Source organism: Martes martes (assembly GCF_963455335.1).
Source record: "Martes martes genome assembly, chromosome: 3".
Taxonomy (NCBI): Eukaryota; Metazoa; Chordata; class Mammalia; order Carnivora; family Mustelidae; genus Martes; species Martes martes.
In genome coordinates, this window is record NC_137890.1 from 185,023,318 (window position 1) to 185,047,172 (window position 23,855).

General features: G+C 39.7%; 1 protein-coding gene across 2 annotated transcripts in view; it reads left to right on the plus strand.

The window, feature by feature from the left end:
* SATB2 (SATB homeobox 2) overlaps positions 1-23,855 on the plus strand; it is a gene marked incomplete at both ends in the record, with an annotated part of 184,687 nt that overhangs the window by 159,435 nt on the left and 1,397 nt on the right. The window lies entirely within an intron of this gene.

The window sequence follows — 23,855 nt, forward strand, 5'->3', positions numbered from 1 at the left end:
GATATTGATGTGTCATTGTTCTAATCAAGGGCCTTGTTACACATCCTCTGTGAATAGGAAAATACATTCCTTTATGCTTGTATAGATATCAAGCCAAGTCTGGCTTTTGGTAAAGATGATTAAAATTGATTAATAGGACTGTTTTTAGGCCTCAAGTTACAGACACGATTGAGAAGCCTAGCTATTTGTATTCTCATATTTTCACTTATTTATTCAACAATTACTCGTTTAGCTCCGTCAGTGTACCAGGTATTAATTCTAGGCACCACGTGTACAACAGTGAATGAAACATACAAAATTTCACACATATATTGAGCAGTTTTTTTCTCCACTCAGAGTTGCCTTTTTTAAAACAGATTTCATTTTCCCTCTGGCTACCTTACCGTAATCTAGAATTCAGACTACGACTTAGTGGAATCCATAGGCTCTGTTTCTTTCTCTGAAGCCGACTTGGGATGCCATTGCTTCAGTTTTTCAATCTGTTTCTCGAATATACCAGATAATATCTTTAAAACATGTTGAGCTTCTCAGAGAGATGATATTACCTTTAAAAAATGGCTTTTTGAAAGTATCAAAACAGACTTTCTGAATCTATTCTCTAGAGTCTGAAGTGATCTACACAGTTTTAGAAAGAATTACCTGTGTAGATTACTGATTGAATGGCATTTTAAAATGTGGTTTTGGTAAAAAAAGAAAAAAAAAGGATAATAAGTATGTCCACTCCACCTTAATTTCTCCCTGACTACACAGACCCTCGTTTTTTCTGCCCTGGTCATGTTCATTCTCTCCGCCTGGGGTGACTTCTCCAAGTAGCAACCCTATTCCTTGGTGGCGGGTTATAGGCTAATTCATTGTTGTACTTGAACTGAGTCCTTCAGTGAACCCACCTGGCTCACTGGGCATGTGTTGATAAAGCTGTGGTCCTTGGAGGGTCAGGTGTCTCTTAACAATGGACTATTGTGACAGAAAAACGCATGCTGTTCTAGGACCATGGAAGCCTGTTTCCCATTTTCTCCTTAAATTTTCTCCCAGAGCATTTGTCATTGAAAGGTATTCCTCATCTTCACAGAGGAAACAGGTGTGCACATCTTAGAGACTTCTCAGGGTGGTTGAAATTCTCTTCATTGGACTGGTCAGAGCGAGGGTACTAATTTCACATCCTTTGATTTGGGCCTAGACACTCAAACAAGTTCATAAATCTTGGGGATGGTTGCAGCTGAAATAGGGTAGGCAGGGGGCTTGGGAAGCGCTGTCCCAGTTGCCTTCTTAAGAGGTAAGAGGCTTCATGCTGGGAAGCAGATGGAACTGGCAAACTTGACTCACAGATACATCCGCATGCAGCCATGTTTCTAAGATTTTGAACTGCCTGATTAAAAAATGTCTCTAGAGAAAGTAAAATATCCAAATGAAAGTTAGGTTTCTTTTAACCTCCTTTTCTTCCTTTTTTACACCTAAGTGATACAAACTGTCATGTTGCTTATCAAAACAGTAGCTCTGCCAGTAGCTTCAAAGAGCATGGCCGAAGAGGAGGGGGGACTGGATCCTCAGAAGGTCTGGGGTGAATTCCAGGGCCACCGCTGGACTCGGAGGTCTTGGGTCTTGCAGAGGCCACTTAAGTTTTCTGGAAAACTTCACATTTTCGGGATCATTCGAGGCTTACATGAGAACGTGATTGCGCCTGAGCATAATAGTGATAACTAAGCTCTATGAGTATGAAAAATACTACTCAGTGAAATAATTCTACTCCGAGGAGTTCGGAGTGGAACCAAGGATAGTGTCAGTGTAGAATTCTACAGAAAAAATGTGAGAGAGTGCCTTGCCTCTGTTGTGTGTGTGTTATGTGCTTGTTTTGGGACAGATTGAGAAACTCTGAGCTGTGTGGTTTTATCTGATCTTTCAACTTTTCCAAGCTCTTTTAAAAGTTACTATTATAGAGGAGTGGCCGTGTCAGCTGCTAACCCCCCCCCGGAGCCAGGCGGGGAGGACGGCCCTCCGCGCCGTGAGGGATGCGAGGGATGCCGCTTGGTAAGGGCAGAGGCTGAGGTGTCCCCTGTTCGCTGTGCATCAAAAATTATTAAAACAACAACAACAAAAAGCATAAGTTTCTTGAAAGTAAGTAAGACCCTTTTCTTCTCAGCTCTGAATAAAATCCCTTTAGGGCATAAAAAATGCCACTGGATATTATAAAAGTAAATTGCTACTTTTTTTTTTTTTTAAGCTTAAAAAGGCAGGAAGACCTCTTACCTTCTGTATAATCCCTGTGAGTTCTGCCATCCTTTTTGCAACCTGTTAGAATCCTCAGTGCTGTGAGGGTGCCATGCCCTGATGACGTTGGAGTTTCTTTAGCGGAGGGTTCAGTGAGTATCTGCCACTTCGGCAGCTCTGTACTGGCCTCCGACGGACTCAGCACCGGGGAAATAACTGGTCTCTGGCCTTGAGTTGCTTGGAGGCCCGCAGGCAAATGAGTATAGGCTTTTACAGAGCAGGCTGCGTAGTGATGTGTTGAGCAAAGATATGAAATTTACTAAGATCTCAGCTTACTCTTTCGTGGGTCCTCATAGTGCAAATGATAAGGGGTGGTTTTTGTATAAGGGACTCAGTTCCTGGCATCACTGCCTGTACGTCTCCCTCTTTCCCTCGTGTGCAAGTAAACAAGAAGGCAAGTATATATTGAATAGTGTCATTGTAGAAGGGGTATAGAATCCACTTTGATTTACCAAAAGCAAAAAGTAAAACACTTGCAAATTTTTCCTGCTGGTGGTAACAAACTATTTGAAGTGCAGGTCACAACAGACATCTAAGTGATGGCTCCGTGACTGAAAGCCACAGGGTTAAGAATTTGATAAAAAGTACAACCATTTGATTTTAATTTTGGAAAATGGTGATGTCTTGCTTACATCATGGTAGAAACAAACATAAATGCTTTTTTTTTTTTTGAAAGGAAGGCCCTCTGGTTATAGTTTTTTAAAACACACTTAAAATAGATGCTTAGGATTTGCTTAAATACAAGTGTAGTATGGCATTAAAGTAAAAAGTTCTCAAATACCTAAAATTTTACTGTATGTGTTTGTTATCCTCCCCCCAAAACTTTCTAGTCACTATTTCAGGAGCTCGATTATCTCGTAAAGAATAAACTACTACTTTCTGTCTCTATGTTCCAACAACCACTCTGATAAAATGAGAAAAAAAGAAGATACAATAAAGAAAATGGCCCTGAAAGTGACATAGACTCTAGTCACGAGAACTGAGCATGTAACTGTGGATGATGAGTTTTATTCCTTAGTTTCCTTCCACTTTTTGTAAATTGTTATAACATGGGTTGGATGATCCCGAAGACTCTTTGTAGCTTAAACACTCATTCTGTGAGTTGGTTTATTTATTTCTGATTCCCATTTGAGTATTTTAATGAAAATGTGGAAAACAAAACAAAACCATGTTGCTTCTGGGAGGTTCAGATGGGTGTTGGGAAAACAAATTAACAACAAAATAACAGAAGATGCACACCTTTTATCAGCTCAGAAAGTTCCAGTTGATTTTCTTATGATTCATAGTTATGACAATTGCAAGAGAAAGCCAGCCACTGAGTTTCAAACTGTTGTAACCAAACCTACCTACTGTGGCTTCTCAGCTGTTTCTGTTTAGTGTGGAAATCTAATGTGGCTGAAAACTACCGCTGATTTTTATTAAGTCAAAGTCTGGAACTTCCCCTTGTAATGATAGGAAAGCACACTTTCAATTAAAGGAAAACTGCCAAAGTTCTGAAATTCATTTATTTTATGATTACTCAGTTTAACCCTAGAAATGGGAGATCAAGCAAACTGGATAGATTTGACAGTTCTAAGGTCATAAGTTCAATTTCCTCACAAGTTGTTTCTAGATCTAATTCACTGCAAGTCATATAACCCTTCACCTTTTGATATGGAGTCTTTTGTCGAACTGTGTATCGCATCAGGGTCATCCTAATCACTTTGGGGCTCAGAAAGCGACAGGTAAGTCAGGCCAGGCAAAGGAATTCCAGTGAGCAAGTCTGGGAGGCCGGAGACGGATGGGTGTCACGTTCCATAGCAGACTCGGGGTGCGCGGGATAAAACTTAAACTGGCTCGCAGGCACTGATTGTTCAATTTTCAGGAATTTTGAAAGGCAGTTGTTAAACCCTCAGTAGAATGGCACTGGCCGTGGTGGGAGTATTCACACTACGAAAATTGGCAAATGATCCAATTGGGGCTTTTTTCTCTAGAGAATCTGTTGCTGCACATTTACCAGGCTCAACACTGAAAAGACTCCAGGTAACTTTTTTTTTTCCCAAGCCCTGTGGATATCCATGTATTTATTTCTCATAAAGACATGCCAAAAATAATTGTGGGAAAGAAAGGTGTTTCTAGAACTGAATGGCTGTTTGGTTGTATGTAGCTTGCTTGATCATCCAGACACAGAAAATAGTTTATCTTTTTTTTTTTTTTTTTTTTCAGAAAGTAGTTCATTTAAGCAGTCCTTGTTTCTACTCTCTCCCCTTCATACTCTTCTTTAGTTTAAATTTATTTTTTTCGTATTCAAGGAAGTTTATTTTTCTTCATGAATATGTAATATTTGATACTAACTGGAATATCTGGTTAGACTCATTTTGCAGAATCAAAACCACATAGCACAATGAATCCCTAGTCTGATTTCCTGGTGCTGAACACCCTACAGGTTTGAGGTAGGAAAAAGGACAAGTTACTTTAACATGGTTACTTTCTTAGATATGATAAACTGAATCCTTTATTTCATAGTAAGAAGTCACTTGTTTTTTAAAAGGTACTCTAATCTCAGGGAGCAAAAATCTATGATGTGAATTCCTAAAGAAATACATGTGACTATGGAGAGATCTTATTTCTTTTGTGATCTAAATGAACAGAATATGCTGACGTGAGCACATACTATGTAGATACGATATCTAAATGCAAATGATTTTTTAAATAAAGTTTTCCTCGTTTCAGTTTTTGGACAATTCATGTCAACAGTATACTCGAAAGTGTGGTAATAGAAGAGTAGAAGGAGATTATGGGCCAATGCCAACTAATTCCACGTAAGGCATGATTGAAGGATATCCTTCTGAGAGAAATCCTCATTTGAGTTTGTGCATGGGACACGAAAGCCTCGCAAAGAAGTAGGACTAAAACAGTTAAACGGGTGTGCTGTACGTTAATACAGCACTTACTTAGTAATGAAAGGAGAGAAGCCAATGCATGAATTCTTTGGCTTATAAAACACACTCTGGATCAGATGTGCTGGTGTGCGCTAGCTGTCGATGACTCTTCGCCGTATCTTCATATTAGAGCGACTGATGTACCAGGGGAGAAGTTTTCTTGCCATTTTATTTGCAAGGAACGAACCCATTTCTTTCGAGCTCCCAGAACAGACATGTTAGAGATGGCATGCTGTGCTTGGATGATCCCTACACACTTGTGTATATGAAGCAGGGTTGTGTAGGACACTGTAAACATGCACGGGCATCTGTGTTCTGTGTCGCCGTTACTTATAGAATGTGTGTGGAATCAGCTCCCATTTTATGCCATACTCATCTGCATTTGCAGCATTTCAAAGACTAGTCTGAAACATCTTGGCACAGATGGGAAAAGCAGAGTTGCTTTATAAGCTCCAGAACTACAAAGACACAGATCTAACATATGACATTAATAAATAGCTTGGATTGGGGGGGGCGCCGGGGGTAAAAAATTAGATTATTTATTTAGAAAGTTGAAAGTCTTCATTTGTGATCATTACTCTGTTCTTGAAAGGAAATAGGTGCTGGGTTTTTTGTTTTGTTTTTTCTCCCATCCTCACGTTTCCCTTCTCTCCCTTCCTCATGTTTTGAATTAAAATCTAAAGACGGCCGAGAGAGTGTATATATAACTGCAAGAAGGATGTGGTAAATCATGGCAGTGGTCTGTGATCTCACAGACATGGTGGTGTCAGGAACTAAAGACCAAAGGCGAATCCTCGGCTTCCAGTGGATTTACTTGAAATCCCTCACCTTGTAGCGTATCATGGATAATAGCAGATCATGGATAATTACATTTTTACAAACGGTAGAGAAAATCATTTTGACACACACATAGTATTTTCCAGCCAGACCAGCTTTTCAATCTTTTACAGCTTTCATGCATTAAGGCTCATATTTTCTTTGTTTATTTTTAAAATATTATCATTAATAATAGGTTGGTTCTGTGGTCAGGCTCTGAGTAGAAGACACCGAGGAAGACCCCTTTCCCCCCATCGCCCCAAGCCAAACATTTGATACCTTTTCCTTCATAGAAGTTTGTGCTACTCATGTTTTTCATTAAGAAAGTTATGGCAACCAAATTTTCATGGAGATTTTTAGGAGCTTTGGTCATTTTTCAGCTTATTGCTATGTGTAATAGAATGAATTATGTTTAGTGACAAATCACTGAAAGGAAGAAAAAAAAAACAGAAAAAAAGTCATAGAAGAAATACTGTCATCGATTTCTTTGCCGCTGCTATGCAGTGGAGTGGATTCTGACTGGGTAAACCTGGAAAAGGTCGTCCCCGTTAGCCACTCGGCTGCATCAAAATTCCAGAGCACAGAAAAAAATTGGGGGACAATATTTTCTTAACCCTTTCTGATCAAGTGTGGTATTTCATTTTGAAAATGAAGTTAATTCCCCCGAGGCCTTTGAAACTTTAATAATACACAATAAATAAAATCATATCTAATAACTCAATGGTTTCATTTGGCACCATCATCATCTCCTAGATGTACGGCAACCACGGAAACATAAATACTTGCAGGCCTCGAGCGCCCAGTTTCTATTTGCTAAATAAACTTGGCTTGCTTTAAATTCCTCTGTGTGCAGTCATTAATACAATCCACTTTGACAGCATTTAATTAAAGTGCTTTTCTCTATTAAATTCATTAAAAGCCCCCCCCCCACCCCCATGTATAACTGCTTTCCAGATGCTGAGTGGCAGGGACCTATGAGCCTCACTTTAAATAACTTCTCATTTCTCTTTGTAAAGTGTTTATTACATTCAATTTAGAAACTGTTAAATATGGCTTAGAAAGAAAGTCAGATTCTAGGACATGGTCGCCATCCCTTTAGCAATTCTTTGAAAAATAAATGTTAGCTTAACTCATCTGAATAAGCATTTATTATCTGAATATTTTTCTTATAGTCTGTCAACACTCCAAGGCGTTTAAGCTGGGACGTAATAAAGATATGATTTTCCTATCAGGGTTGGGGAATTTGCATGAGTTCTAAGCAGGTAGTTGGCTTCAGTATCTTTGCCTGCAGATTCAGGGAGAGTGAGCGTAACACTCCAGTATTAATAGATTATTGACAGTTTAATGTCTTGGCACCTACTTAGCCCATGCAGTATAATAACCAGGAAGCTGTCTGATATGAAAGCAGTCAATAGCATTTTCAATCAAAACCTTTCAGTTAATTGCTGGTTGACCTTAGAGATTTCCTTTAGGCAGTGCCGTCTGTAGTTTAGACCAAAAGGACCATATTGATTTGTAGAGTTTATTCAGAGATGATTATTTAATATCCGTTGCTCCAGTATATGTGGTAAATTTTGCCTTTTCTGGGTCTACCAAATGAATTGTCTTTTTGGCAGTGCTTTTCACAAATATTCCCTTTACCAGCTCCACTTTGAAAATACCTCATTAAATCTGTTCTCTTCTCAGAAATAGAAAGTTGGGAATCTTGAGGGAACACATGATCAAGTGTTTTAATATGATAATAGAATTTTCATACAATTTTTTGTTCAGTCTGGCATTACAGTTCCAACAGAGAGCCTGACAAAGCTAACAGCGATACTTTTAGTGGGGGTGGTCCTGTAATACCTTACACACACACACACACACACACACACACACACACACGCTATACCTGACAACACAAATGTTCTCTAATGCCACATGCTTGTTGGTCTCCTTAAGTGTCAGTGTGATGGCTTATATTTAGCTTCTAGATTTTCTGTATTTCCATGATTTATTTAGTTTTAGTTGAATATTCTTAATCTTTTTTTTAAAAGATATTATTTATTTATTTGAGAGAGTGAGAGAGAGCATGAGAGGGGAGAAGGTCAGAGGGAGAAGCAGACTCCCCGCGGAGCTGGGAGCCCGATGCGGGACTCGATCCTGGGACTCCAGGATCATGACCTGAGCCGAAGGCAGTGGCTTACCCAACTGAGCCACCCAGGTGTCCCTAGTTGAATATTCTTAAAAACAAATTTTAACCAAGTCTAAATGAGCTATCAATGCAGGCAGGAAATAGCAAAGGCAATTCCTGGCCTTAACTTTAAACCATTTTGCATTCTTTTGGATTGTGTGGTGTTGGAACTACAGAGATTGAATCAAAGTGGGGACAAAAAATAAAGACTTTGAATTAATTTTGTTACCTTTCTTTTATGGGAGGGTTCTGCATGCATGGGTTAATGTCATTCATTATACTCCAAAGAGAAACAATTTTGGTGTTTAATATTTGTTTTAGAAAAGACCTATAGTGCTTTGTAGATAGCATTTTGTAGAAAGACCAGTCTTTCACATTTCACTCAGCTGGGAGCCATTTTGTCTCAGGCTTTTCTTGTGATACAGGTGATCCATTTTGAAGCAAACGTATCTAGTTTTTGTTTATTCTTTTTTTAAAGAGTCCCTTTCTTTGTCTTATGTGGATTCTGTCATTGTTATTTGCTGTTTTCTATTTTGCCTGCAGCAACTTTTTTTTTTGTCCTAGAAACTGCTGTAGGCCTTTTGAGCTCTGTTGAGGGTAGAAATATTTCTACCAGTTGGGAACGGGGAGAGCGAAGCAAACTGATGAATGTAGCAGTTTTTATCCCTGAGAACAGTAACCCCCTAATGGTATATCTCTGAACGTCGGAGGATTTGGGGGGAATTAAAGAACTGTGTGAGCCCCTGTATGGTATTGTTAGCCATGCAAAGTGTATGTGTGAATTTTACGTGTTACTGTTATAATTCGATTCTGTTCAGTAACAAGTGTATTTTGTAAGGAGCGCCTACGTGAACTTGCCACTTTCCCCCTTAGAGCTATTAGATGTGTTCTAAATGTTAAGAAGTCTTTGGGTTTGTAGCATATGGCTACTACCAATACAGAAGAATTCTGGAAATTTTCGGATAAACTGCTCCCTCAAAACATAGTGTCTGAACCCTGGGCTGTGTGGAGATGAGTGTAACACAGAATCTACCCCTAAGAAGCACACACAGATTCATGGAGAAACAGGTATAAGGACAGGCGACTGCTGTGCCGGATGTCAGTGCAGACACCGAGAAGCACAAATGAGGGACACGTTTGCCCACGACCTGGTGAGCAGGAGAACCCGGAAGACTTCCAGGAAGTGGTGCTGCTCGGGGTCCCTTGCAGAATTCCTCATTAGAGGAGCTTCCTGGGTCAGGGAGACAGTAGAAGTGAGGGCACAGAGGTCAGAGGGACAAAACAGCATGAGGGTAGGGCTCCGGCTTTAGAGCCCTGCCCAGAAGGCAGGGGTCGGAGAACAAGGACAGGGACAACAGCTAGAGTCAGGTCTCAGGGCCTTCTTGGATGTGAGAGAGGCTTTGACCCATCTTAAGGCCACTGAAGGCCTTTGGCAAGATGCTCTGTTGGCCATGGCAGGAGGCCTGTTGGGAGGAAGTTGTCGTGATTCAGACAAGAGAGATTATTGAGACCAGAATAACAGTAACGGGGTACATAGGGAGAAGGGAAAATTAATCCAAGAAAAATGTGTTTAGAAAAGCCAGGGCGATGTGGCACAGAGAAAACTGGACTTGCTTTGTGACTCTGGGTAGATAAGGATGTCGCATGACTGGCCTCCTGGAAATAGAATGGTTCATTCGCAGCTTGGAGACTAGAATCTTTCTTGAGGGGGAAGGAGTTGCCAATCTCGTTACCTCAGCCCAGGGAGTTTGGAACTGAGATTTCTCTTCCCAGTGACCATGCTTGGTACTCCGGGAGCAGATTTATTTTCTTGAGGAAAGCACCGTCTAAATAAGCGGGCCTGGTCCCCTTGGCTTTCCAGCTCTCACCCTGTGTACTTACCGCAGAGTTCAGAAGCTAAGGTTTCCCCGTACCTGGTTTCAGTTAGTAAGGTCATTAATGTGGAGGATGCTAAACCTGTGTCCGCATAATGAACCAGAAGTGGTTTAGAGCTTAAAAGGGTACTCTAGAATTAACCTTTGGGGAGTTTTACCTCACATCATTAAATCTTTCCATATTCTCTTTCTTTTGAAAGGAAATGATACCAAGGCAAGCCAGTCTCTGATGAAATTAAATGAAGTTGAAAACTAACGGTTATGTTCGATATGCTCTCACTTGACACCTTTTCATTGGTAAACCACAAGGAATCTTCCCTAGGGATCGGTGGCCTCTACCTCACAGTCTGAGGAGAAAACCCCTCTTTGATCATTTGACTTTGTTTACCCAGTTTGGACTTCAGGGTATAATAAACCATAATATGGCAGTGGTGTGGTAATCCTAGATATTTTGTCTTTTACCAGAATAGTTGATTATAATGCACTGCTTAAGATTTGCTTTCTATAAAAGGAATATTTGTACTTTTATGTGTTTGATTCTCACAGTACAGTTTTCTCAAGTCCTGTTATTAAGTGGTTACGTCCAGAAAGCGAAAAATATGCTGAGGTAGTATTTTATTGGCAAACATCTAATATTTTCACTAACCATAACTGTCAGATTGTTCTGACTTCTGAGTGCCCCAACTGTAAAAATTATACAGAAAATGTGGCCTATCCTGGGATTCTGAATAGCCCATGTCAGGCCTCAGGCACATGGGTTACCTTCTCTCTTCTTTCTCCCCTTAAGTAGAGAAGGTAATCCATACCCCCTTTCTCCATTAGTAATTTAAACCCACTTCATGGGGCGCCTGGGTGGCTCAGTGGGTTAAAGCCTCTGCCTTCGGCTCAGGTCATGATCCCAGCACCCTGGGATCAAGCCCCACATCGGGCTCTCTGCTCAGCGGAGAGCCTGCTTCCCCCTCTCTCTCTGCCTGCTTCTCTGCCTACTTGTGATCTCTGTCTGTCAGATAAATAAATAAAATCTTAAAAAAACAAAAACAAAAACCCACTTCTTTAAGGAACTTGGAAAACAACATAACTGCAGTGTCACTAGTTGTGTTAACACATAAATGCCAACACAATTATGGGGATTTTTTTTTTTTAATCTTAAACTGAGTCTTGGCTGAACTTTATCAGGAAGAGTATCTCTTTTTTATACCAGCAATTTTTGACAAGATTGGGTATATGCTTTTTAAAAATGGTACACCAGGATAGAAAAAGGAAAAATCCCTTTATAACCCACTCAGAATTAACATTTAGGAGAGGAACTTCTCCATAATGTATTCTAATTTTCCCTAACTTCTTTGTCTTCACTTTCATCTCTACACTTGAAACATTGAATAGCATCCTTTGTCATTCTTAGTGTCATTTTTATATTTTAATTAGATGTTCATTCACATGAACATGAATGTGTGTTAAAACTTACATTTAAACAGAATATATTTTTGTATTTTTCTCCATTTACCAGCTAAACAGCAGTAAGCATGTTTGTTACATGTTAGTCTCGGGTGTACGATTTGGGGGTCAGAGCTCAATCTCATATATTCACTTCCTCCTCTGACAAATAAATGCACTGGTGGCCTTTGGCACTGTGAGACTAGTTTGTTACTGTTTTTAAGAAACAAGAAGTCCAAAGGATAGGAAGGGCTTTGATGATACCCTAATTGTAGGATTTAAATAACTAGAGAACTTTGACATAGGACTACCCAGTCACATTAGACAATCTGCGTATAAGTCGGGGAGAGTAAGGGTTTATTTCACTGTTGTAGAAGCGGCTTGAATCACTCTTGAGCTTTACCTTAGGAATCATGATGGAAGTCTTCATTGACACAGTTCTTGGCTGGCTACGTGATGTCTGTTCTTACAAAATGTATCTGTTCTCTGCCTTCATTTAACTTAACATGTTTTCACTTGAAAGGAATCAAAACTCCGTCCTGGTTAAACCTATTGGATGATATTTATTTATCAGAAGTAGTTGCTGTATTCTTTCCTTTTAAGCTTGGTTGGTTCTTTTTTTTTTTTTTTTTTAAAGATTTTATTTATTTATTTATTTGACAGACAGAGATCACAAGTAGGCAGAGAGGCAGGCAGAAAGGGGGGGGGGAAAGCAGGCTCCCTGCTGAGCAGAGAGCCCGATGTGGGGCTCGATCCCAGGACCCTGGGATCATGACCTGAGCCAAAGGCAGAGGCTTTAACCCACTGAGCCACCCAGGCGCCTCTTGGTTGGTTCTTTTAATACCATTATGGATTCCTGGTACTCAAGGCGTCCTAACCTTTTACCCTTTTCATTAGTTACCCTGGTGTCTTTCAGGTGACCTAAGAGCTTTTCTTTCATTCATGCTGGTGAAAAAGCCACTCTTTTCTTGATTATACCAATGAGACAAATCATGTGTGTTCATTTAAAAATCAGAATCCCGGATCTGGTCATGTCCACCTTACTCTTCTCTCACTTTAACTCAAATATAGGGTCTCTAAAGACATTTCGATAATACCTGTACCTTGAATCTGGGCCTTATGCCGTGAATTTTTGAGCTCAGCTTTGTGATTTGAGAAGACGTTGTGAAAGGCAGTGGAGGTGTATGGGAACAGGGAAGAAATGAATGCTCATGGGGGTCAAGCAGATGAGATAGGGGTGGGTGGGCTGGGAGATGGTTTCCCAGGCAGAAGGACACATGACCATGGCCTGGACCATCGTGAAGAGTTCATTCTTCATGGATTATGTCTGTCCCACTTGCGGAATGGTTTTGGTCATGTTAGGCCCTCGATGGCCAAATAAATTAATTTAACAGATGATGCTGATGGAGGGAAAGGTATAATTGTCATTAGATTCAGGATATGTCCATGTTTTGTCTTTCTTGGATTCTGCCGGGAGAGATTTTGTTTTGTTTTGTTTGTTTGTTTTCTGATGTGGTGTGGTACCTGTTTGAATGAGATCTAGTCATCTTGAGCCTGCTTAATTTCCCGTTGGTCAGCTCCTCTCCTTATATCGGAAAAGCAGCTCACCCAGCCACCTCCGTCTGCAGTGTTTGCAGATTCTTGCCACCCCCAATAGTCGGATTAATGACCACAACGTTCTTTTTTTGCCCTCCACACCATACCAAAGTGGTTGGTATAGTTGTTCTCAATTTGTTACCAAAGAGGAAATGATATAAGCCAAAGGCTGTTTTAAGAACTATGCTTCCTCCATCCCCTAAGTTTATTTTAACAGATTATTGTGTCACAGTGTTTTTATGCTTTTATCTTTGACCAAAGTGTTTATTTTGAGAAACAATTATTAAACTGCATTAAAAACATACACGATGTTCCAATACCATCTTGGTTACAATATTAAAGGAAACTCAGACGAAGGCTGGATGAAATTGAACACATATTTCCATGTCAGACTTCCTACCATTTTGCTTGTTTGTATTGATTTCTCCTGACATGCTCTTCTTTTATTGAGCACTACTCTTTTTTTATTTTTTTCTTATTCTCTCTCTCTCTCTCTCTCTTTTTCTTTCTTTTAAATCGCCTTCCTAGAACTGTATGTGCTAAGAGCAATTGTAAAAGGAGACCAACTTATATTAAACCTGCCTGGAGTCAAAATGTAATCTAACACCTGTAGAGTGCAATTTGTCATCGCTTCATGGATACTTGTGTTTTTTTTTGTTTGTTTGTTTTTAGTTTTAGTTTTTGTTTTTTTTTTTTAATAACAGATTTCCCGAGTTTTGACCTTAGGATACTGTCTAATCCAAAAAAAGCAACAAAACTAAGCCATGGTTTTTAATAAGTCTTCTAATAGAGATAGGATGTGAAATTACAACTGTTAAGAGTCAACTCAAGTAACATCATTTGAAGTTAGAAATAGTGCTGAGTTGTTTATCTAGGAGAATGTTTCGCCTGCGAAAATTCAAGAGACCAATCATAATGCACGGATAATTTTTCTTATGCTCATTCTCCAAGACCTTCCTTGGTGATCTGGCACAAGTAAGGATGTTTTTAACTGAAGGGGCATTCTACATTTTCTATTAAATGTTTTGTTTTCATTAGGAGAAAGACAGAGTTATCTATTGAGCATAATTCATGTAGTAGAGAGTTTTCAAACTTTTTGGTCTCACTATCCCCTTTCAGTCTTACTATTGAGAACTCCAGTAATAATGTATCTATCAATATTTTCCACGTTAAAAATTAATTCTGAGAAAGTTTTAAATGTTTATTAATTTTAAAAATAATTGCAAATAAGTATGTAAATGTTACATCTTTATGAAAAATAACTATATTTCCAAAACAAAAAAAATGAGATGAGGTACCATTTTTCTATATATATTTTTGCAAATATTTTAAATATTTGGCTTAATGGATGAGAACTAGATTCTCATAATCGCTTCTGCATTTAATCTGATACAATATGTGGCTTTGGTTGGAGTAAAAGAAATTCAGGCCTCACACAGACAAGTGATTAGGAAAGGGAGGAATATTTTAATATCCTTTCCAGGTAATTGTGATATTTTTCTTTATTACTACAGAAGAACCTTGCAAATGGTAGTTTCGTAAAAGTTGCAAAGTGGAATCAGAGTCGTACTGATAAACTTGCATGCTTTATAATTCATTGGTCTGCCTTGCACTTTGACTGGATCTTTTACCTATACATAATTTTGTAATATCATGCATTAGTCATTTGGAAAATATTGATTTACTGAGTGATATGGATCTTCCAAATGCTAACACATTTCATTGTATGACTTCATTCATTCATCCATCCATTCATTATTTTAAAGATTTATTTATTTGAGAGGGTACAAGCAGGGGGAAGGGCAGAGGGGGAGAGAGAGAGAGAATCTCAAGCAGACTCCCCACTGATCACAGAGCCCGATGAGGCTCGGTCTCAGGACCCTTAGGTCTTGACCCGAGCCAAAATCAAGAATCAACCCTCAACGACTGAGCCATGCAGGCACCCCCATTGTATGACATACTTAAAAATTTGGGGGGCACCTTTGGCTCAGGTCATGATCCTAGAGTCCTGGGTTCGAGCCCCACATCGGGCTCCCACTCAGTGGGGAGCCTGCTTCTCCCTCTCCTTCTGCCTGCTGCTCCCCTGCTGGTGCTCACTCACGCTCTCTCTCTCTCTCTCTGTGTCAAATAAATGAATAAAATCTTAAAATATAAATAAATAAAAAATTTAAAAGATAAAAAAAATAAAATTTTTTGTTAAATTAACCACCAGTATCATCAGGAGAGTCTTTTAAGTATTGGGGAGCTGTTAAGCACATAGCAGCAACTCCGTGTTTTCCAAAATTTTAATTTTTCACTTGGAGGGTCAAATTGTATCATTGGCAAAAATACTCTCAGATTATTTTCTTCGAAGTGGCAGACTCACTTCATTTTTAAGAAAATGTCTGTCAGGTACCTAAGTCTGAATAACCATAATTTGTTTGTCTGTTAGTTGTTCTTTCAAGTAAAACTGAGATTCCATGATGAAGGTGGCTGGATCAGCTTGCAAATCAGATACTCACACAAGCCCTCTTCTCAGGACTGCCGTCCTCCCGCAGCGTTCCATACAAGGGCTTTAGGTGCACTTCCCATTTCCTCACAGACTTTTGAAAAGAGGTATACTCAAGGGTTGAGTTTAATATAATTAATAATCTATTACTGCATGGGCAAGGACAGTCTTGAATGAAAGTGGCATTTTTACTGGGCACACTTGGCTGTGAAGAAGACAGCTACCAGCGCAGTTTGGTGCCGTTGACTTCATTGATTTTCACAGGCCAGCGGTTTTCCTACCATTGCTTTTGTGCCATCAGTATGAATTTCAGCATGGCCCAAAAGGCAAATACTGTCTTAGTTTTGCCATGAAAATAGTTTTGATGTTCTAGAGCTCTTGACAGGGAATCAGGATTTCCACGGGGGTCCATGGACCACATTTTGAGAACCACTGATAAAGTTTGTGTTCCTAAAAGGATCCCAGGCTGTGCATATAGAAGGTGTCACCTTGAACGGGTCTATGACTATGAGATATAATTCCATGTGACAGATGCTTAAAAGGCAACTTCTCTGTGTTAGGGGCCATGTTAAAGAACAAAGATGCATGTAGCATATGAGTGGAAGAAAGAGGGAAACTTACTGGTAGACCGCCCCATCTTTGGAGTGGAAAAGAAAAACAGATCTCTGAATTTGTTCCTAATTTTTGTAATAAGCCTAACTGATAGAAAAATACATGAGGCATTATACTACCGATTCTTAGACCCTCCTCGCGTTTTTTCATGGTAGTTATTACTTACAGAAGTTTTGCTTATGAGGAGAACTCTCCTAAGTACTTAGCATGCATTATCTCACAGAATCCTCATCGCACTGGAAGGAAGATTTTACGGATTAACAAGCTCTGTGGCTCAGACAAAGTAGCTTGCTCAGAATTGCAAGGCTAGTAAGCAGATGTGCTTTTCAGGGTGGGGACTGGACTCGAAGCCAAAATTCTGTGACCCTAGAACTCCTCATAGCTTACATGCCATGCCGTTAATATATGGGTTATACCGTGCCCTTCAGTCTTTTAAAAATAAATGATTAAAAAAATCATATTTGCTTTCAGATATCCAGCAGATACACTTCCCTATGAGTGACAGTTTATTTACTTTTTAAACTTAGTTTTGCTAAAATGTAATAATAACAAGTTATGCAAAACAGGCATAATAACTGGACTGAAAATAAAGAAGAAAGAATGTGGAATTAATCCAGTAGAGCAGAACAAAGACGTACTGACCACTTACTGTGTGCCAGACATATGGTGTGCCAATATGGAGCTCGCAGTCCAGTAAGTAAGATCGATATATAATGGTTACCTTAATATTTATATTAATTAGCAACCATTAATGCGAAATTCTTCCCATTGAATTTTGAGCCCAAATTAATTGTCTTAAATGCTGATTTGGTGGAAAACGGAATATTGGGGGTAGAGCTAGATTGCTGAAACCTAAATGTCTCAGTTACATGATATTTTATATATAACATATTTTAAAATGGCACCATTCACTCATTTATGTATTTAACAAATTCTAACTGAATTATACACAGGGGCTCTTCAGTTGTTCCAACCAATTGTTCTCATTGCCTGTTAAATGTATTTTCTCAGGACTCTTAGCGGAAGAATGCTTTTCTTTTGTGGATCAACTCTTTTACATTCTGTTGCCATAGACGAGGTAAAATTAAACAAGTAAAAAATAATTCCAGTATTAAGGCAAAATAAAGGCAGACAAAGGTCACCTTGTCCGTGTTCCCATCACCAGCTGGTGAGCGTCACCAGTTCAGGACCCGAAGCTCTGGGTGAAGCTCTGTCCTCTGGGTAAGACTTGTCACAGAGATGTGGATGCGTCCACCTGGGAAAACTTTTGTTTTAACCTATTACTGGATCAGGCACCCTCTACAGTCACCTTTCTAATAATTTCTCATTTTCTCTATATAAAAAAGACCACAAAGTCTTGGCTTATTATAAGTAATCCAGTTCACCCCATAATGATACAGTGAATTATATACTTTCCTGAACTTAATCATTCAAGATCTCACTTCCTTCCCTGCAGGCAAAAACCATTATGCTTTACACATGGCTCCCAGCTGGTTTTCATTGAGGCCTTCAAAATCTATTTGAACACTGAGAGGTTTAAGAAGAGCTGCTTTATCTTTCTTAGTCGACTTTTGCCATGGTACCATTTTGTCCTTGTGTTTTCAAAAAATGTCCAGTTTTGAAGGCAGAGAAACAGCATGGGCCCATATTATGGCTGTGCTTTGTCACCGGGCAAGGAAGTTTGGGGTTTTATTTTGAAGTTGATGTGTCTTTTGAATATGTTTACAACTCGTATTTCTTTCTCACTATTGTTATGTCCTTTTATATATGTAAATATCGTATTTCGGCCCAAAGAGATTTCAGCAAGTAAATAAGGAATTTATTAGACTTCTAACTTTCTATTTGTTGATGACCTATCCATAACTTATTCATCAATTCTTGGTGATAGGACTACTTATTAGAAAGCTTTGTAAATTAATAGGTCCAGTTATAATAGATACTCCATAAATATTGCTAAACCGACACTTTTTTTTTTACTCCTTTAACTAGGGTTGATTGTCTTCAACATATTTCCTTTCAGACATGATAAGCATGTCTGATGAAGAAGGCAGCCATCAGTTAAATGTAAATTAACTGTTCCGTTGAGGAGAGAAGTATCAGTGCATTCTTCTGCACTGGTTGTTGTTATAATAGTGTTGCTATTTGGGACGGTCTGTTGAAAATCCAGTAATATATTGAGTTTTTCTTACTTGGTATGTGGCTATATGAACATCTCTCTTCTCTTTAGTAATAGTGGCGGTTTCAAGCCCTACTACATTTCTCGCTAAATCAGCATATGATTGCAGTTCATTGAGGGCTTTCCATCACCTTGACAGTAGAATGCCAGGGTCTGGCCTTGGCGACCTCCCACTCGTCATTTCTCTCTGGCATAGGGCTGTTCACCACTACTTCCCGTGATGGTGAAAATGTGCTGTCCAATATGGTATTGCACAATGTGGCAATCGAGCACGTGAAATGTGGCTCATACGACTGAGGAACTAAGTCTTGCTTTGCTTCTAGTTTTGATTAATTTAACAAAATGCAAGTAGCCCCACGTGCCTAGTGGCTGTTGCACCTCAACGTGCCACCTTCCTTGATGTTCTTCAAATATATCGAATATATTCCTCCCTGCCGTGCTACGGTTTCCTTTGCCTGGAATGTTCTTCTTCATGGCTTGTTCCTCGCTTCCTTCAGACCTTTGCTCACGTGCAGCCTCCTTAAGGAGCCTTCCTTGAGTCACCGTGTCTAAGGTGACTTTCCCTCTCCCCAGTTCTCTTCCTTTTGCATTACTCAACTTTTTGCTTATAGTATTTATTACTACCTGGAATTTAATTTATGTCATCTCAAAGTCTAGAGAGTTTGTTCAATTTTCTTATGTAATCTTGCTCACAGAAGGCGGGGGAACTTGAATGCTCCAGTGCATGGGATTTCAAATCAGACAGACTATTTTGGAAACCAGTTCTACTTTTAAGCTATATGGCCTCACACAGATTACCTCTACTCTCTCTGAACTCCAGTTTTCTCATCATAAAATAAGGGCAAAAAGAATCTGCCTGCAGGATTACTGTGAAAATAAATAAAATTAGGTAAAATTAACATATTTTTAGCATTAGGCCAGTGTTCAACTCATGAACTTCACATGAATGCTACCATCTATTACTGCTTCTACTGCTCCTACCACTGCTGTTATTATCAGAGATCCTCAGCTATTTCCATGCTATGAACACTAATTGTCATATTGAAAAACTGACAAGAGAAGCTATGAAATAGAACTCTCTGTAGAAATTACCAGAGATGAATTGTTAACTAATTTAAGTTCAGTTGTGATGGAAGAAAAATCTATACCAAAATAGAGCTAGAATAAATGATCAGGCTTGTTTGCAAAGGTCAAAAGTGAAGGGATAGACGGCTATCTTTACAGAAGGATATATTCCATCATTTGGGGAGATCACGTGAAGAGAGATGGTGGGCGTTGGGAACGGAAAGGGTCAACTACTGGGCCCATTTTGAAAAAGAGGGAAAAGGATGAGGCTGGAAAGTTTGTGCACTTGGGCAGTTTCTTTTACTTAAATATCTGGGAAGATGCTCCATTCACAACCTTAACTTCAAGAAAAGTCCCAGAAAACAGTAAATCTAGTTGTGTGAAGAAAGAACTCATTAGAAAAGAATATATATCTCGATTCATTTGGCAGGTCATTCTCTGTCTTGGTTGAAGTAATTGTGAATTTTGTGGTTTAAAGAAAAAAAAAACAACAAAAAATATCAGCCAGAAAATAGATGCCTGAACTATCACATGAGCTGAGGAACAGGACGACCTCTTGGCCCATCCAGCAGGAATCAATGGCCTGGCCTCTCACTTAAGTTACTCAGGGAATGTGGTGGGGACAGGAAGCAGACTTGATTCATCTAGTTAACCAACAAGGAAATCTGAGCATCTCTGAGAAATTCAAACAGAAAAACTAAAGTTCAGTTAAGTGGGAGTTCAGAAACCTGTCCTAATGAAGACGAGGCTAGAAGAGTTGACATTATTTATTCAAGATATAAGAAAATGAAGAAAAGTTCCTGCCATTTAGACGGGAGGATTTTAAGATGGGGTTGCATTGATCGTCCTTTCTCAGAAAGATGGTTTTGTAAGCATTAGGCTTTACTCTACAATTCCTTGATTGTCATAATAAAAAGTCACTGCAGTTGGTTAGTGAGAAAATCTATGCAGATTTTTTTTCCTTTTGTTTTGCTTTTTTTTCCTTTCTTTCTTAAAAAATGTCAACAGATGATAAATAACTTTCTGCCTGGGTGGCTCAGTCAGTTAAGAGTCTGCCTTTGGTTCAGGTCATGATCTCAGGGCCCTGGGATGGAGCCCTGCATTGAGCTCTCCCTTCAGCAGCAAGTTTGCTTCTCCCCTTCCTCTGGGATCTCTCTTGCTTTCACTCTCTCTCAAGTAAATAAATATAATCTTAAAAAAAAAAAAAAAAGAAAAGAAAGGAAAAGAAAAGAAAAGACCTTGGAGGGAATGAAGCTAGTTGGGACAGAACTTAGGGCATCTTTTGGTCTCAGGTCTTAAACGCCTATTGTAGTTGAAAGGGAATGACAGCCAGTGTGGCCGTGCGACTGAAAAAACTCAGGCAGGCCCTTCTGGGAACTTGTAAGGCAGTTTCACTTTAGAGCTGCTCATTTTGTCATTCTCGATTTTGACGGCTCTCTCCTTATCTGCTTGAAGATGCTCAAAATGTCGCTTACACTTCTTCCTGTAAATATTGTCATGCCACCCAACTCACTGTACAATATCGTCTGACCAGAAATAAAACATTTCTCTTCGTAGATCGTTTCTGTTGCTGTTGGTTCTCCGAGAACCATCTCTTCTGTGATGGGCAGTGACATTACTATTGTCCCTCGGAAACCCACCTTCTCACACTGACAGGTCACCGTGTTTATAATTTCCAATGTAAAGGGTTTTCTTGAGGTGCTGCCTATTTCCAGGTTCTCTCTCTCTCTCTTTTTTTAAGATTTTGTTTATTTATTTGAGAGAGCACATGAGCAGGGGGAGGGGCAGAGGGAGAGGGACAAGCAGACTCCAAGCCGAGCAGGGAGCCTGATGCGGGACGCATGATCCCAGGACTCTGGGATCATGACCTGAGTGGAGGGCAGACGTTTGGCCAACTGAGCCACCCAGGCGCCCTCCAGAGTATTCTTGATCCAAATACCACCTTACTGAGGAACCGTGAGGATTGAATAAACCAGTCTGGGTAAAGTGGTTAGCGCTGCCTGGCCCCACGTAAGCGTCCAGCAAGTGGCCGCTCTTACTGTTGTTGCCCCGCTGTTTCATGTGGGGCTTCTCTGCTTCCATGTGTGAGCCATGCAAGAGTCTGTGAAAGGGAGGTGAAGGCGGCCGGTTGGTTGGACCTAGGAGAAGAACGAACCCTATCATGCAGAAAGATTATAGTAACTTCAAAGTCTAGTTTTGGAAAATCTCTTTAAATCTAACCAGTGCAAAATGGAAAACCCCTAAAGAACCAATCTAATTATTTAACTAAATGGAACCATTATGCTGACTTTTACTACAGAAGGCAAGCGTAATTTAGAAAATGGGGCATTTTAATTCTCTTTTGTTTTCCAATTAACGCAATTGCTCTAATAGGAGGTACTCGTGCTTGAGTATATAGGTTCTTTGAGTACATATTTCATATATAATTTCAGTGCCTCCCTCTCTTTCTCTTTCTCACCAAAAAACACAAAATCCTCACCTGTTGACATAGGGATTCATTTATTACAATAGTCAGGCTGCCCAGATTATGACCTCAGAGCAAATATCTTCTGCCATCAAAGTGCCCTGAACAGGCCCGTAGCACAACTCTACGTTCCCTTCCGGCTATAATTAGGATGTTGAAGTAACAGAGCTCTCAGATTTTTGCTGATGCCAGCTTACCACAGCAGACCACATGAATTTACTCTTAGTTGAAAGTAGTAAAGAAAATGCCAAGAACATTCATTTTAATTGGTCAACAGTATATGGACCTTTAGTGCCACTGTTTTATGGCCCTGTGTTTCAGATTTCTTTCTGCCACCGCCATCAGCTTATTATGATGGATATTCTTATTCGCATTTGATTATTCTTTTTATTATTATTTTGATTGTTACGCGATTGCTAATTATTGTTTGAAAAGTTTCATCCTCTTCTGCTTGTTCTTACCTTATTTAGGTAACAATCTCACGCGCCCTAATATTTTCTAAATTCCATATAACAGACTTACATTTTCACGTTGGTAAGGAGTTGTATTCTCATCAGATGGTCCCTGAGACTGGAGGAGGTGGTGGAACTTTTTTTTTCTTAGACGCTTGCTTTGATGTCGCTATTTCAGAGCCAAAAAGAGAAAATGGGTCTCGTGGGTAGCGTGTGGTCGTGGTCGTAATAGGGATAGGGATGGTGACATGCCATTGACTCTTTAATGTAAATAGATGTGTTTTCTTCTGTACTGATGGGATCGATTTCCCCCTGGACTCTGGAAAATGTGTGCTTTGTTGCTCTAACACGAAAGAGACTGCATAAAATAGGAGAGAATGGTAAAAAGAGAAATGTAGGTTTTTTAAAATGTGAACTCAACTATGCTTAAAAGCTCTGGGAGGACCCAGAAAGTTAGGCACTGATTTGAGAATAGGAAACGTGGTCCTTGTCTTTGGAGTTGACGTAATGCTATTTACTACGGACCGTCACGGAAACCTTTTAATTATGTACTATTGCTGCTGGTTTTGTAAAGTGTGACTAGTGGCTGAGGCTCCTCTCCAGGATCCAGCAGTCCTCTCTCCTCACCATGAAGACCAGCTCATGTAGGCCCATGATGGGAGCAGGAGCAAGCTGTTAGGACAATCTCCTCCGTAGAGCTTTCTCTCTTTGGTCAAATTGAAGAGGCTCTTCAGTAAATATTAAAATGGGAAATTACTTCCTGCAGAGAGACGATGTTGAAGCAGCAGTTAATGAAGACCAAGAATAAGCTTGGGTCACCTCACAAAAACGGAAGCAGTTCAGTTACGGGTCTGGTGTCCTTTATTCAAGGAAGACAGTCCTTGGTTGGGAGAATGTGGCACCTCGCAAACGGTGGAACACCGTGCCTGAAGGACTCGGGGCAAGATCAGGTTTTATGGATCATTACAAGTGGCAACGCAAACAGGGCGCGGGAGGGGGGGGGGGGGCGGGGCCGGGGTTGCGTACCTGACCTTATTTAGAAAGGTCAAAGAACAAGAAAGTGTGGAGCCCCGAGTCGGCTTGGTGTTTGGGGATCGCCCGGCATGAAGTCCTGTGCTTCTGGTCAAGGGGCGCGATGACAGGAACTGGAAAGTTCAGTCCGCGGATACGGTGCCATGGGCAAGAGTAGCTCTGTCTTGGGTCTAGAAATTTATTTAAACACTAGAGGTTTTTTCTGTTTTGTTTAGTTTTCCTTTTTTAGTAAGTGGGGAATATGTAGGATAAAAAAGAAATTTAGGTTAATTACAACAACTAGAAAACCTGAACAATTAAGGATTAAAAAATGGAAATTAGGGAGTATGGGCAAAACAGAATATTAATAGTTTATGGTGATATGGAGGTCCACCTATGTGAGTTTAAAATAGCCATTTAAAATTCTTCATTTAAGAAAAATGTTATATCTTTAAAGTAATTTGGAAATCTTTGCATTTTTAAAAAACATTATTTAAGGATCAGTATC